We start from the raw sequence: 18,616 nt of genomic DNA, 5'->3' as shown, positions 1-18,616 counted from the left end.
AACACGACCCCGTACACTACACAAACAGCACTGCACTACCCTAAACCCTAAATTACTACCCCAGCACGAACCCCTATACTTCACAAACACCACTGCACTACCCTAAACCCTTAACCACTACACCCAGCACGATCCCCTACACTTCCCAAACACCACTGCACTACCCTAAACCCTGAAACACGACCCCCCTACACTACCCAAACAGCACTGCACTACTCTAAACCCTAAAACACTACACCCAGCACTATCCCCTACACTACCCAAACACCACTGCACTACCCTAAACCCTAAAACACTATACCCAGCACTATCCTCTACATTACCCAAACACCACTGCACTACCCTAAACCCTAAAGCACGACTCCCTACACTACACAAACAGCACTTCACTACACTAAACCCTAAAACAGTACCCCCAGCACGACCCCCTAGACTACACAAACACCACGGCACTACCCTAAACCCTAAACCACTACCCCCTACACTACACAAACACAACTGCGCTACTCTAAACCCTAAAACGCTACCACCAGCAAGACCCCCTACGCTACAGAAACACCACTGCACTACCCTAAACCCTACATCTACCCCCAGTAGAACCCCCTACACGACACAAACACCACTTCACTACCCTAAACCCTAAAACACTAATCCCAGCACGACCCCCTACACTACCCAAATACCACTGCACCACCCTAAACCCTAAAACACGACCCCCTACACTACTCAAACACCACTGCACTACCCTAAATCCTAAAACACTTCCACCAGCACGATCCCCCTACACTACCCAAACACCACTGGACTGCCCTAAACCCTAAAACCCTACACCCAGTATGACCCCCTACACTACACAAACACCACTGCACTACCCTAAACCCTAAAACACAACCACCAGCACGACTCCCTACACTACCCAAACACTACTGCACTACCCTAAACCCTAAATCTACCCCAGCACAAACCTCTACACTACACAAACACATTTGCACTACCCTAAACCCTAAAACACTACCCCCAGCACGACCCCCTGCACTACCCTAACACCACTGCACTACCCTTAACCCTAAAACACGACCCCCTACACTACACAAATACCACTTCACTACCCTAAACCCTAAATCTATACCCAGCACGACCCCCTACACTACACAAACACCACTTCGCTACCCTAAACCCTAAAACACTACTCCCAGCACGACCCCTACACTACCCAAACACCACTGCACTGCCCTAAACCCTAAAACACTTCCACCAGCACGATCCCCCTTCACTACCCAAACACCACTGCACTACCCTAAACCCTAAAACACGACCCGGTACACTACACAAACAGCACTGCACTACCCTAAACCCTAAATCACTACCCCAGCACGAACCCCTATACTTCACAAACACCACTGCACTACCCTAAACCCTTAAACACTACACCCAGCACGATCCCCCACACTTCCCAAACACCACTGCACTACCCTAAACCCTGAAACACGACCCCCCTACACTACCCAAACAGCACTGCACTACTCTAAACCCTAAAACACTACACCCAGCACTATCCCCTACACTACCCAAACACCACTGCACTACCCTAAACCCTAAAACACTATACCCAGCACTATCCTCTACATTACCCAAACACCACTGCACTACCCTAAACCCTAAAACACGACTCCCTACACTACACAAACAGCACTTCACTACACTAAACCCTAAAACAGTACCCCCAGCACGACCCCATAGACTACACAAACACCACGGCACTACCCTAAACCACTACCCCCTACACTACACAAACACAACTGCGCTACTCTAAACCCTAAAACGCTACCACCAGCAGGACCCCCTACGCTACAGAAACACGACTGCACTACCCTAAAACCCTAAATCTTCCCCCAGCACGACCCCCTACACTACACCACATAAACAACACTTCCATACCCTAAACCCTAAAACACTACTCCCAGCACGACCCCCTACACTACCCAAACACCACTGCACCACCGTAAACCCTAAGACACGACCCCCTTCACTACACAAACACCACTGCACTACCCTAAACCCTAAAACACATACTCCAGCATGACCCCCTACACCAAACAAACACCACTGCACTACCCTAAACCCTTAAACTCTACCCCGAGCACGACCCCCTACACTACCAAAACATCACTGCACTACCCTAAACTCTAAAACACTACCCCCAGCATTACCCCCTACACTACCCAAACACCACTGCACTACCCTAAACCCTAAAACACTACCCCCAGCATGACCCCCTGCACTACCCAAACACCACTGCACTAACCTTAACCCTAAAACAAAACCCCCTACACTACACAAAGACCACTGCACTACCCTAAACCCTAAATCTACCCCCAGCACGACCACCTACACTACCCTAACACCACTGCACTACCCTTAACCCTAAAACACAACCCCCTACACTACACAAATAGCACTGCACTACCCTAAACCCTAAATCTACACCCACCACGACCCCCTACACTACACAAACACCACTTCGCTACCCTAAACCCGAAAACACTACTCCCAGCACGACCCCTACACTACCCAAAAACCACTGCACCACCCTAAACCCTAAAACACCACCCCCTTCACTACCCAAACACCACTGCACTGCCCTAAACCCTAAAACACTTCCACCAGCACGATCCCCCTTCACTACCCAAACACCACTGCACTACCCTAAACCCTAAAACACGACCCCGTACACTACACAAACAGCACTGCACTACCCTAAACCCTAAATTACTACCCCAGCACGAACCCCTATACTTCACAAACACCACTGCACTACCCTAAACCCTTAACCACTACACCCAGCACGATCCCCTACACTTCCCAAACACCACTGCACTACCCTAAACCCTGAAACACGACCCCCCTACACTACCCAAACAGCACTGCACTACTCTAAACCCTAAAACACTACACCCAGCACTATCCCCTACACTACCCAAACACCACTGCACTACCCTAAACCCTAAAACACTATACCCAGCACTATCCTCTACATTACCCAAACACCACTGCACTACCCTAAACCCTAAAGCACGACTCCCTACACTACACAAACAGCACTTCACTACACTAAACCCTAAAACAGTACCCCCAGCACGACCCCCTAGACTACACAAACACCACGGCACTACCCTAAACCCTAAACCACTACCCCCTACACTACACAAACACAACTGCGCTACTCTAAACCCTAAAACGCTACCACCAGCAAGACCCCCTACGCTACAGAAACACCACTGCACTACCCTAAACCCTACATCTACCCCCAGTAGAACCCCCTACACGACACAAACACCACTTCACTACCCTAAACCCTAAAACACTAATCCCAGCACGACCCCCTACACTACCCAAATACCACTGCACCACCCTAAACCCTAAAACACGACCCCCTACACTACTCAAACACCACTGCACTACCCTAAATCCTAAAACACTTCCACCAGCACGATCCCCCTACACTACCCAAACACCACTGGACTGCCCTAAACCCTAAAACCCTACACCCAGTATGACCCCCTACACTACACAAACACCACTGCACTATCCTAAACCCTAAAACACTACCTCTGCACGTTCTCCTTCACTACACAAACACCACTGCACTACCTTAAACCCTAAAACACTATCCCCAGCACGACCCCCTACACTACCAAAACACCACTGCACTACCCTAAACTCTTAATCACTATCCCAGCATGAACCCCTATACTACACAAACACCACTGCACTATCCTAAACCCTAAAACACTACACCCAGCATGACACCCTAAACTACACAAACACCACTGAACTACCTTAAACCCTAAACCACTACCCCCAGCATGACCCCCTACACTACACAAACACCACTGCACTACCCTAAACCCTAAAACACTACCCCCAGCACGACCCCCTACACTACCAAAACACCACTGCACTACCCTCACTATCCCAGCATGAACCCCTATACTACACAAACACCACTGCACTATCCTAAACTCTAAAACACTACACCCAGCATGACACCCTACACTACCCAAACACCACTGCACTACCCTAAACCCTAAAACACTACCCCCAGCATGACCCCCTGCACTACCCAAACACCACTGCACTAACCTTAACCCTAAAACAAAACCCCCTACACTACACAAAGACCACTGCACTACCCTAAACCCTAAATCTACCCCCAGCACGACCACCTACACTACCCTAACACCACTGCACTACCCTTAACCCTAAAACACAACCCCCTACACTACACAAATAGCACTGCACTACCCTAAACCCTAAATCTACACCCACCACGACCCCCTACACTACACAAACACCACTTCGCTACCCTAAACCCGAAAACACTACTCCCAGCACGATCCCTACACTACCCAAAAACCACTGCACCACCCTAAACCCTAAAACACCACCCCCTTCACTACCCAAACACCACTGTACTGCCCTAAACCCTAAAACACTTCCACCATCACGATCCCCCTTCACTACCCAAACACCACTGCACTACCCTAAACCCTAAAACACGACCCCGTACACTACACAAACAGCACTGCACTACCCTAAACCCTAAATTACTACCCCAGCACGAACCCCTATACTTCACAAACACCACTGCACTACCCTAAACCCTTAACCACTACACCCAGCACGATCCCCTACACTTCCCAAACACCACTGCACTACCCTAAACCCTGAAACACGACCCCCCTACACTACCCAAACAGCACTGCACTACTCTAAACCCTAAAACACTACACCCAGCACTATCCCCTACACTACCCAAACACCACTGCACTACCCTAAACCCTAAAACACTATACCCAGCACTATCCTCTACATTACCCAAACACCACTGCACTACCCTAAACCCTAAAGCACGACTCCCTACACTACACAAACAGCACTTCACTACACTAAACCCTAAAACAGTACCCCCAGCACGACCCCCTAGACTACACAAACACCACGGCACTACCCTAAACCCTAAACCACTACCCCCTACACTACACAAACACAACTGCGCTACTCTAAACCCTAAAACGCTACCACCAGCAAGACCCCCTACGCTACAGAAACACCACTGCACTACCCTAAACCCTACATCTACCCCCAGTAGAACCCCCTACACGACACAAACACCACTTCACTACCCTAAACCCTAAAACACTAATCCCAGCACGACCCCCTACACTACCCAAATACCACTGCACCACCCTAAACCCTAAAACACGACCCCCTACACTACTCAAACACCACTGCACTACCCTAAATCCTAAAACACTTCCACCAGCACGATCCCCCTACACTACCCAAACACCACTGGACTGCCCTAAACCCTAAAACCCTACACCCAGTATGACCCCCTACACTACACAAACACCACTGCACTATCCTAAACCCTAAAACACTACCTCTGCACGTTCTCCTTCACTACACAAACACCACTGCACTACCTTAAACCCTAAAACACTATCCCCAGCACGACCCCCTACACTACCAAAACACCACTGCACTACCCTAAACTCTTAATCACTATCCCAGCATGAACCCCTATACTACACAAACACCACTGCACTATCCTAAACCCTAAAACACTACACCCAGCATGACACCCTAAACTACACAAACACCACTGAACTACCTTAAACCCTAAACCACTACCCCCAGCATGACCCCCTACACTACACAAACACCACTGCACTACCCTAAACCCTAAAACACTACCCCCAGCACGACCCCCTACACTACCAAAACACCACTGCACTACCCTCACTATCCCAGCATGAACCCCTATACTACACAAACACCACTGCACTATCCTAAACTCTAAAACACTACACCCAGCATGACACCCTAAACTACACAAACACCACTGCACTACCCTAAACCCTAAAACACTACCCCTAGCACGACTCCCTACACTACCCGAACCCCACTGCACTACCTTAAACCCTAAAACACATACTCCAGCACGACCCCCTACACCACACAAACACCACTGCACTACCCTAAACTCTAAAACACTATCCCAGTATGAACCCCTATACTACACAAACACCTCTGCACTATTCTAAACCCTAAAACACTACCCCCATCATGACACCCTACACTACACAAACACCACTGCACTGCCTTAAACCCTAAAACACTACCCCCAGCATGACCCCCTACACTACCCAAACACCACTGCACTACCCTAAACCCTAAAACACATACTCCAGCACGACCCCTACACCACGCAAACACCACTGCACTACGCTAAACCCTAAAACACTACCACCAGCACGACTCCCTACACTACCCAAACACTACTGCACTACCCTAAACCCTAAATCTACCCCAGCACAAACCTCTACACTACACAAACACATTTGCACTACCCTAAACCCTAAAACACTACCCCCAGCACGACCCCCTGCACTACCCTAACACCACTGCACTACCCTTAACCCTAAAACACGACCCCCTACACTACACAAATACCACTGCACCACCCTAAACCCTAAATCTACACCCAGCACGACCCCCTACACTACACAAACACCACTTCCCTACCCTAAACCCTAAAACACTACTCCCAGCACGACCCCTACACTACCCAAACACCACCGCACCAACCTAAACCCTAAAACACGACCCCCTACACTACCCAAACACCACTGCACTGCCCTAAACCCTAAAACACTTCCACCAGCTCGATCCCCCTTCACTACCCAAACACCACTGCACTACCCTACACCCTAAAACATGACCCGTACACTACACAAACAGCACTGCACTACCCTAAACCCTAAATCACTACCCCAGCACGAACCCCTATACTACACAAAAACCACTGCACTACCCTAAACCCTTAAACACTACACCCAGCACAACACCCTACACTTCCCAAACACCACTGCACTACCCTAAACCCTAAAACACGGCCCCCTACACTACCCAAACAGCACTGCACTACTCTGAACCCTAAAACACTACACCCAGCATGAACCACTATACTACACAAACACCACTGCACTATCCTAAACCCTAAAACATTACACCCAGCATGACACCCTACACTACACAAACACCACTGCACTACCTTAAACCCTAAAACACTACCCCCAGCATGACCCCTACACTACCCAAACACCACTGCACTGCACTACCCTAAACCCTAAAACACATACTCCAGCATGAGCCCTACACCACACAAACACCACTGCACTACCCTAAACCCTAAAACACTACCACAAGCATGACTCCCTACACTACCCAAACACTACTGCACTACCCTAAACACTAAATCTACCCCAGCACAATCCTCTACACTACACAAACACATTTGCACTACCTTAAACCCTAAAACACTACTCCCAGCACGACCCCCTGCACCACCCTAATACCACTGCACTACCCTTAACCCTAAAACACGACCCCCTACACCACACAAATACCACTGCACTACCCTAAACCCTAAATCTTCCCCCAGCACGACCCCCTACACTACACAAACACCACTTCGCTACCCTAAACCCTAAAACACAACTTCCAGTACGACCCCCTACACTACCCAAACACCACTGCACCACCCTAAACCATAAAACACGACCCTCTACACTACACAAACACCACTGCACTACCCTAAACACGAAAACACTATCCCTAGCATGACTCCCTACACTACCCAAACCCCACTGTACTACCTTAATCCCTAAAACACATACTCCAGCACGACCCCCTACACCACACAAACACCACTGCACTACCCTAAACTCTAAAACACTATCCCAGCATGAACCCCTATACTACACAAACACCACTGCACTATCCTAAACCCTAAAACACAACCCCCAGCATGACACCCTACACTACACAAACACCACTGCACTACCTTAAACCCTAAAACACTACCCCCAGCATGACCCCCTACACTACCCAAACACCACTGCACCACCCTAAACCCTAAAACACGACCCCCTACACTACCCAAACACCACTGCACTGCCCTAAACCCAAAAACACTTTCACCAGCACGATCCCCCTTCACTACCCAAACACCACTGCACTACCCTAAACCCTAAAACACTACCCCCAGCACGACCCCCTACACTACCAAAACACCACTGCACTACCCTAAACTCTAAGACACTATCCCAGCATGAACCCCTATACTACCCAATCACCACTGCACTATCCTAAACCCTAAAACACTACCGCCAGCATGACCCACTACACTACCCAAAACACCACTGCACTACCCTAAACCCTAAAACACATACTCCAGCATGACCCCTACACCACACAAACACCACTGCACTACCCTCAACCCTAAAACACTACCACAAGCATGACTCCCTACACTACCCAAACACTACTGCACTACCCTAAACCCTAAATCTAGCCCAGCACAATCCTCTACACTACACAAACACATTTGCACTACCTTAAACCCTAAAACACTACTCCCAGCACGACCCCCTGCACTACCCTAATACCACTGCACTACCCTTAACCCTAAAACACGACCCCCTACACCACACAAATACCACTGCACTACCCTAAACCCTAAATCTTCCCCCAGCACGACCCCCTACACTACACAAACACCACTTCGCTACCCTAAAACACTACTCCCAGCATGACCCCCTACACTACCCAAACACCACTGCACCACCCTAAACCCTAAAACACGACCCCCTACACTACGCAAACACCACTGCACTACCCTAAACCCTAAAACACTACCCCTATCACGACTCCCTACACTACCCAAACCCCAATGCACTACCTTAAACCCTAAAACACATACTCCAGCACGAACCCCTACACCACACAAACACCACTGAACTACACTAAACTCTAAAACACTATCCCAGCATGAACCCCTATACTACACAAACACCACTGCACTATCCTAAACCCTAAAACACTACCCCCAGCATGACACCCTACATTTCACAAACACCACTGCACTACCTTAAACCCTAAAACACTACCCCCAGCATGACCCCCTACACTACCCAAACACCACTGCACTACCCTAAACCCTAAAACACATACTCCAGCACAACCCCTACACCACACAAACACCACTGCACTACCCTAAACCCTAAAACACTACTACCAGCACGACTCCCTACATACCCAAACACTACTGCACTACCCTAAACCCTAAATCTACCCCAGCACAAACCTCTACACTACACAAACACATTTGCACTACCCTAAACCCTAAAACACTACCCCCAGCACGACCCCCTGCACTACCCTAACACCACTGCACTACCCTTAACCCTAAAACACGACCCCCTACACTACACAAATACCACTGCACTACCATAAACCCTAAATCTACACCCAGCACGACCCCCTACACTACACAATCACCACTTCTCTACCCTAAACCCTAAAACACTACTCCCAGCACGACCCCCTGCACTACACAAACACCCCTGCACTAACCTTAACCCTAAAACAAAACCCCCTACACTACACAAACACCACTGCACTACCCTAAACCCTAAATCTAACCCCAGCATGACCACCTACACTACACAAACACCACTTCACTACCCAAAAACACTACCCCCAGCACGACCCCCTACACTACCCAAACACCACTGCACCACCCTAAACCCTAAAACACGACCCCCTACACTACCCAAACACCACTGCACTGCCCAAAACCCTAAAACACTTCCACCAGCACAATCCCCCTTCGCTACCCAATCACCACTGCACTTCTCTAAGCCCTAAAACACTACCACAAGCATGACTCCCTACACTACCCAAACACTACTGCACTAGCCTAAACCCTAAATCTAGCCCAGCACAATCCTCTACACTACACAAACACATTTGCACCACCTTAAACCCTAAAACACTACTCCCAGCACGACCCCCTGCACTACCCTAATACCACTGCATTACCCTTAACCCTAAAACACGACCCCCTATACCACACAAATACCACTGCACTCCCCTAAACTCTAAATCTTCCCCCAGCGCGACCCCCTACACTACACAAACACCACTTTGCTACCCTAAACACTAAAACACTACTCCCAGCACGACCCCCTACACTTCCCAAACACCATTGCACCACCCTAAACCCTAAAACACTACTCCCAGCATGACCCCCTACACTACCCAAACACCACTGCACTACCCTAAACCCTAAAACACATACTCCAGCACGACCCCTACACCACACAAACACCACTGCACTACCCTAAACCCTAAAACACAACCACCAGCACGACTCCCTACACTACCCAAACACTAATGCACTACCCTAAACCCTAAATCTACCCCAGCACAAACCTCTACACTACACAAACACATTTGCACTACCCTAAACCCTAAAACACTACCCCCAGCACGACCCCCTGCACTACCCTAACACCACTGCACTACCCTTAACCCTAAAACACGACCCCCTACACTACACAAATACCACTTCACTACCCTAAACCCTAAATCTATACCCAGCACGACCCCCTACACTACACAAACACCACTTCTCTACCCTAAACCCTAAAACACTACTCCCAGCACGACCCCTACACTACCCAAACACCACTGCACCACCCTAAACCCTAAAACACGACCCCCTACACTGCCCAAACACCACTGCACTGCCCTAAACCCTAAAACACTTCCACCAGCACGATCCCCCTTCACTACCCAAACACCACTGCACTACCCTAAACCCTAAATCACTACCCCAGCACGAACCCCTATACTACACAAACACCACTGCACTACCCTAAACCCTTAAACACTACACCCAGCACGACCCCCTACACTTCCCAAACAGCACTGCACTACCCTAAACGCTAAAACACGACCCCCTACACTACCCAAACAGCACTGCACTACTCTAAAGCCTAAAACACTACACCCAGCACTAACCCCTACACTTCCCAAACAGCACTGCACTACCCTAAACCCTAAAACACGACCCCCTACACTACACAAACAGCACTGCACTACCCTAAACCCTAAAACAGTACCCCCAGTACGACCCCCTAGACTACACGAACACCACGGCACTACCCTAAACCACTACCCCCTACACTACACAAACACCACTGCGCTACCCTAAACCCTAAAACGCTACCACCAGCACGACCCCCTACGCTACAGAAACACCACTGCACTACCCTAAACCCTACTTCTACCCCCTGTAGAACACCCTACACCACACAAACACCACTTTACTACCCTACTCCCTAAAACACTACCCCCAGCATGACCCCCTACACCACACAAACACCTCTGCACTACCCTAAACCCTAAATCTACCCCCAGCATGACCACCTACACTACACAAACACCACTTCACTACCCTAAACCCTAAAACACTAATCCCAGCACGACCCCCTACACTACCCAAACACCACTGCACCACCCTAAACCCTAAAACACAACCCCCTACACTACCCAAACACCACTGCACTACCCTAAACCCTAAAACACTTCCACCAGCACGATCCCCCTACACTACCCAAACACCACTGGACTGCCCTAAACCCTAAAACCCTACACCCAGTATGACCCCCTACACCACACAAACACCACTGCACTACCCTAAACTCTAAAACACTATCCCAGAATGAACCAGTGCACTGCTCTAAACCATAAAACACTACCATAAGCATGACTCCCTACACTACCCAAACTCTACTGCACTACCCTAAACCCTAAATCTAGCCCAGCTCAATCCTCTACACTACACAAACACATTTGCACTACCTTAAACCCTAAAACACTTCCACCAGCACGATCCCCCTACACTACCCAAACACCACTGGATTGCCCTAAACCCTAAAACCCTACGCCCAGTATGAACCCCTACACTACCCAAACACCACTGCACTATCCTAAACCCTAAATCTACCCCCAGTGCGACCTCCTACACTACACAAACACCACTGCACTATCCTAACCCCTAAAACATTACCCATGCCCGTCCTCCTATACTACATAAACACCACTGCACTACCTTAAACCCTAAAACACATACTCCAGCACGACCCCTACACCACACAAACACCACTGCACTACCCTAAACCCTAAAACACTACCACCAGCACGACTCCCTACACTACCCAAACACTACTGCATTACCCTAAACCCTAAATCTACCCCAGCACAAACCTCTACACTACACAAACACATTTGCACTACCCTAAACCCTACAACACTACCCCCAGCACAACCCCCTGCACTACCCTAACACCACTGCACTACCCTTAACCCTAAAACACGACCCCCTACACTACACAAATACCACTGCACTACCCTAAACCCTAAATCTATACCCAGCACGACCCCCTACACTACACAAACACCACTTCGCTACCCTAAACCCTAAAACACTACTCCCAGCATGACCCCTACACTACCCAAACACCACTGCACCACCCTAAACCCTAAAACACAACCCCCTACACTACCCAAACACCACTGCACTGCCCTAAACCCTAAAACACTTCCACTAGCACGATCCCCCTACACTACCCAAACACCACTGCACCACCCTAAACCCTAAAACACAACCCCCTACAGTACCCAAACACCACTGCACTGCCCTAAACTCTAAAACACTTCCACTAGCACGATCCCCCTTCACTAACCAAACACCACTGCACTACCCTAAACCCTAAAACACGACCCCGTACACTACACAAACACCACTGCACTACCCTAAACCCTTAAACACTACACCCAGCACGACCCCCTACACTTTCCAAACACCACTGCACTACCCTAAACACTAAAACACGACCCCCTACACTGCACTACTCTAAACCCTAAAACACTACACCCAGCACTATCCCCTACACTACCCAAACACCACTGCACTACCATAAACCCTAAAACACTATACCCAGCACTATTCTCTACACTACCCAAACACCACTGCACTACCCTAAACCCTAAAACACGACCCCCTACACTACACAAACAGCACTGCACTACCCTAAACCCTAAAACAGTACCCCCAGTACAACCCCCTAGACTACACGAACACCACGGCACTACCCTAAACCCCTACCCCCTACACTACACAAACACCACTGCGCTACCCTAAACCCTAAAACGCTACCTCCAGCACGACCCCCTATGCTACAGAAACACCACTGCACTACCCTAAACCCTACATCTACCCCCAGTAGAACCCCCTATACCACACAAACACCAGTTTACTACCCTACTCCCTAAAACACTAATCCCAGCACGACCCCCTACACTACCCAAACACCACTGCACCACCCTAAACCCTAAAACACGACCCCCTACACTACCCAAACACCACTGCACTACCCTAAACCCTAAAACACTTCCACCAGCACGATCCCCCTACACTACCCAAACACCACTGGACTGCCCTAAAACCTAAAACCTTACGCCCAGTATGACCCCCTACACTACCCAAACACCACTGCACTATCCTAAACCCTAAATCTACCCCCAGTATGACCTGCTATACTACACAAACACCACTGCACTATCCTAAACCCTAAAACACTACCTCTGCACGTCCTCCTACACTACACAAACACCACTGCACTACCCTAAACCCTAAAACACTACCCCCAGCACGACCCCCTACACTACCAAAACACCACTGCACTACCCTAAACTCTAAAACACTATCCTAGCATGAACCCCTATACTACACAAACACCACTGCACTATCCTAAACCCTAAAACACTACACCCAGCATGACCCCCTACACTACGCAAACACCACTGCACTACCCTAAACCCTAAAACACTACCCCTAGCACGACTCCCTACACTACCCAAACCCCACTGCACTACCTTAAACACTAAAACACATACTCCAGCACGAACCCCTACTCCACACAAACACCACTGCACTACACTAAACTCTAAAACACTATCCCAGCATGAACCCCTATACTACACAAACACCACTGCACTATCCTAAACCCTAAAACACTACCCCCAGCATGACACCCTACATTTCACAAACACCACTGCACTACCTTAAACCCTAAAACACTACCCCCAGCATGACCCCCTACACTACCCAAACACCACTGCACTACCCTAAACCCTAAAACACATACTCCAGCACAACCCCTACACCACACAAACACCACTGCACTACCCTAAACCCTAAAACACTACTACCAGCACGACTCCCTACACTACCCAAACACTACTGCACTACCCTAAACCCTAAATCTACCCCAGCACAAACCTCTACACTACACAAACACATTTGCACTACCCTAAACCCTAAAACACTACCCCCAGCATGACCCCCTGCACTACCCTAACACCACTGCACTACCCTTAACCCTAAAACACGACCCCCTACACTACACAAATACCACTGCACTACCCTAAACCCTAAATCTACACCCAGCACGACCCCCTACACTACACAATCACCACTTCGCTACCCTAAACCCTAAAACACTACTCCCAGCATGACCCCCTGCACTACACAAACACCCCTGCACTAACCTTAACCCTAAAACAAAGCCCCCTACACTACACAAACACCACTGCACTACCCTAAACCCTAAATCTAACCCCAGCATGACCACCTACACTACACAAACACCACTTCACTACCCAAAAACACTACCCCCAGCACGACCCCCTACACTACCCAAACACCACTGCACCACCCTAAACCCTAAAACACGACCCCCTACACTACCCAAACACCACTGCACTGCCCAAAACCCTAAAACACTTCCACCAGCACAATCCCCCTTCGCTACCCAATCACCACTGCACTGCTCTAAGCCCTAAAACACTACCACAAGCATGACTCCCTACACTACCCAAACACTACTGCACTACCCTAAACCCTAAATCTAGCCCAGCACAATCCTCTACACTACACAAACACATTTGCACCACCTTAAACCCTAAAACACTACTCTCAGCACGACCCCCTGCACTACCCTCATACCACTGCATTACCCTTAACCCTAAAACACGACCCCCTATACCACACAAATACCACTGCACTCCCCTAAACCCTAAATCTTCCCCCAGCACGACCCCCTACACTACACAAACACCACTTTGCTACCCTAAACACTAAAACACTACTCCCAGCACGACCCCCTACACTACCCAAACACCATTGCACCACCCTAAACCCTAAAACACTACTCCCAGCATGACCCCCTACACTACCCAAACACCACTGCACTACCCTAAACCCTAAAACACATACTCCAGCACGACCCCTACACCACACAAACACCACTGCACTACCCTAAACCCTAAAACACAACCACCAGCACGACTCCCTACACTACCCAAACACTACTGCACTACCCTAAACCCTAAATCTACCCCAGCACAAACCTCTACACTACACAAACACATTTGCACTACCCTAAACCTAAAAACACTACCCCCAGCACGACCCCCTGCACTACCCTAACACCACTGCACTACCCTTAACCCTAAAACACGACCCCTACACTACACAAATACCACTTCACTACCCTAAACCCTACATCGATACCCAGCACGACCCCCTACACTACACAAACACCACTTCTCTACCCTAAACCCTAAAACACTACTCCCAGCACGACCCCTACACTACCCAAACACCACTGCACCACCCTAAACCCTAAAACACGACCCCCTACACTGCCCAAACACCACTGCACTGCCCTAAACCCTAAAACACTTCCACCAGCACGATCCCCCTTCACTACCCAAACACCACTGCACTACCCTAAACCCTAAATCACTACCCCAGCACGAACCCTTATACTACACAAACACCACTGCACTACCCTAAACCCTTAAACACTACACCCAGCACGACCCCCTACACTTCCCAAACAGCACTGCACTACCCTAAACCCTAAAACACGACCCCCTACACTACCCAAACAGCACTGCACTACTCTAAAGCCTAAAACACTACACCCAGCACTATCCCCTACACTTCCCAAACAGCACTGCACTACCCTAAACCCTAAAACACGACCCCCTACACTACACAAACAGCACTGCACTACCCTAAACCCTAAAACAGTACCCCCAGTACGACCCCCTAGACTACACGAACACCACGGCACTACCCTAAACCCTAAACCACTACCCCCCACACTACACAAACACCACTGCGCTACCCTAAACCCTAAAACGCTACCACCAGCACGACCCCCTACGCTACAGAAACACCACTGCACTACCGTAAACCCTACTTCTACCCCCTGTAGAACACCTTACACCACACAAACACCACTTTACTACCCTACTCCCTAAAACACTACCCCCAGCATGACCACCTACACTACACAAACACCACTTCACTACCCTAAACCCTAAAACACTAATCCCAGCACGACCCCCTACACTACCCAAACACCACTGCACCACCCTAAACCCTAAAACACGACCCCCTACACTACCCAAACACCACTGCACTACCCTAAACCCTAAAACACTTCCACCAGCATGATCCCCCTACACTACCCAAACACCACTGGACTGCCCTAAACCCTAAAACCCTACGCCCAGTATGACCCCCTACACCACACAAACACCACTGCACTACCCTAAACTCTAAAACACTATCCCAGAATGAACCAGTGCACTGCTCTAAACCCTAAAACACTACCACAAGCATGACTCCCTACACTACCCAAACACTACTGCACTACCCTAAACCCTAAATCTAGCCCAGCACAATCCTCTACACTAAACAAACACATTTGCACTACCTTAAACCCTAAAACACGTCCACCAGCACGATCCCTCTACACTACCCAAACACCACTGGATTGCCCTAAACCCTAAAACCCTACGCCCAGTATGAACCCCTACACTACCCAAACACCACTGCACTATCCTAAACCCTAAATCTACCCCCAGTGCGACCTCCTACACTACACAAACACCACTGCACTATCCTAACCCCTAAAACACTACCCATGCCCGTCCTCCTATACTACATAAACACCACTGCACTACCTTAAACCCTAAAGCACATACTCCAGCACGACCCCTACACCACACAACCACCACTGCACTACCCTAAACCCTAAAACACTACCACCAGCACGACTCCCTAAACTACCCAAACACTACTGCATTACCCTAAACCCTAAATCTACCCCAGCACAAACCTCTACACTACACAAACACATTTGCACTACCCTAAACCCTACAACACTACCCCCAGCATGACCCCCTGCACTACCCTAACACCACTGCACTACCCTTAACCCTAAAACACGAGCCCCTACACTACACAAATACCACTGCACTACCCTAAACCCTAAATCTATACCCAGCACGACCCCCTACACTACACAAACACCACTTCGCTACCCTAAACCCTAAAACACTACTCCCAGCACGACCCCTACACTACCCAAACACCACTGCACCACCCTAAACCCTAAAACACAACCCCCTACACTACCCAAACACCACTGCACTGCCCTAAACCCTAAAACACTTCCACTAGCACGATCCCCCTACACTACCCAAACACCACTGCACCACCCTAAACCCTAAAACACAACCCCCTACAGTACCCAAACACCACTGCACTGCCCTAAACCCTAAAACACTTCCACTAGCACGATCCCCCTTCACTAACCAAACACCACTGCACTACCCTAAACCCTAAAACACGACCCCGTACACTACACAAACAGCACTGCACTACCCTAAACCCTAAATCACTACCCCAGCACAAACTCCTATACTACACAAACACCACTGCACTACCCTAAACCCTTAAACACTACACCCAGCACGACCCCCTACACTTTCCAAACACCACTGCACTACCCTAAACACTAAAACATGACCCCCTACACTGCACTACTCTAAACCCTAAAACACTACACCCAGCACTATCCCCTACACTACCCAAACACCACTGCACTACCATAAACCCTAAAACACTATACCCAGCACTATCCTCTACACTACCCAAACACCACTGCACTACCCTAAACCCTAAAACACGACCCCCTACACTACACAAACAGCACTGCACTACCCTAAACCCTAAAACAGTACCCCCAGTACAACCCCCTAGACTACACGAACACCACGGCACTACCCTAAACCCTAAACCACTACCCCCTACACTACACAAACACCACTGCGCTACCCTAAACCCTAAAACGCTACCACCAGCACGACCCCCTATGCTACAGAAACACCACTGCACTACCCTAAACCCTACATCTCCCCCAGTAGAACCCCCTACACCACACAAACACCAGTTTACTACCCTACTCCCTAAAACACTAATCCCAGCACGACCCCCTACACTACCCAAACACCACTGCACCACCCTAAACCCTAAAACACGACCCCCTACACTACCCAAACACCACTGCACTACCCTAAACCCTAAAACACTTCCACCAGCACGATCCCCCTACACTACCCAAACACCACTGGACTGCCCTAAAACCTAAAACCCTACGCCCAGTATGACCCCCTACACTACCCAAACACCACTGCACTATCCTAAACCCTAAATCTACCCCCAGTATGACCTGCTATACTACACAAACACCACTGCACTATCCTAAACCCTAAAACA

Source organism: Triturus cristatus, chromosome 1_1, assembly GCF_964204655.1.
Source record: "Triturus cristatus chromosome 1_1, aTriCri1.1, whole genome shotgun sequence".
NCBI lineage: Eukaryota > Metazoa > Chordata > Amphibia > Caudata > Salamandridae > Triturus > Triturus cristatus.
Note: the sequence above shows the minus strand (reverse complement) of the source record.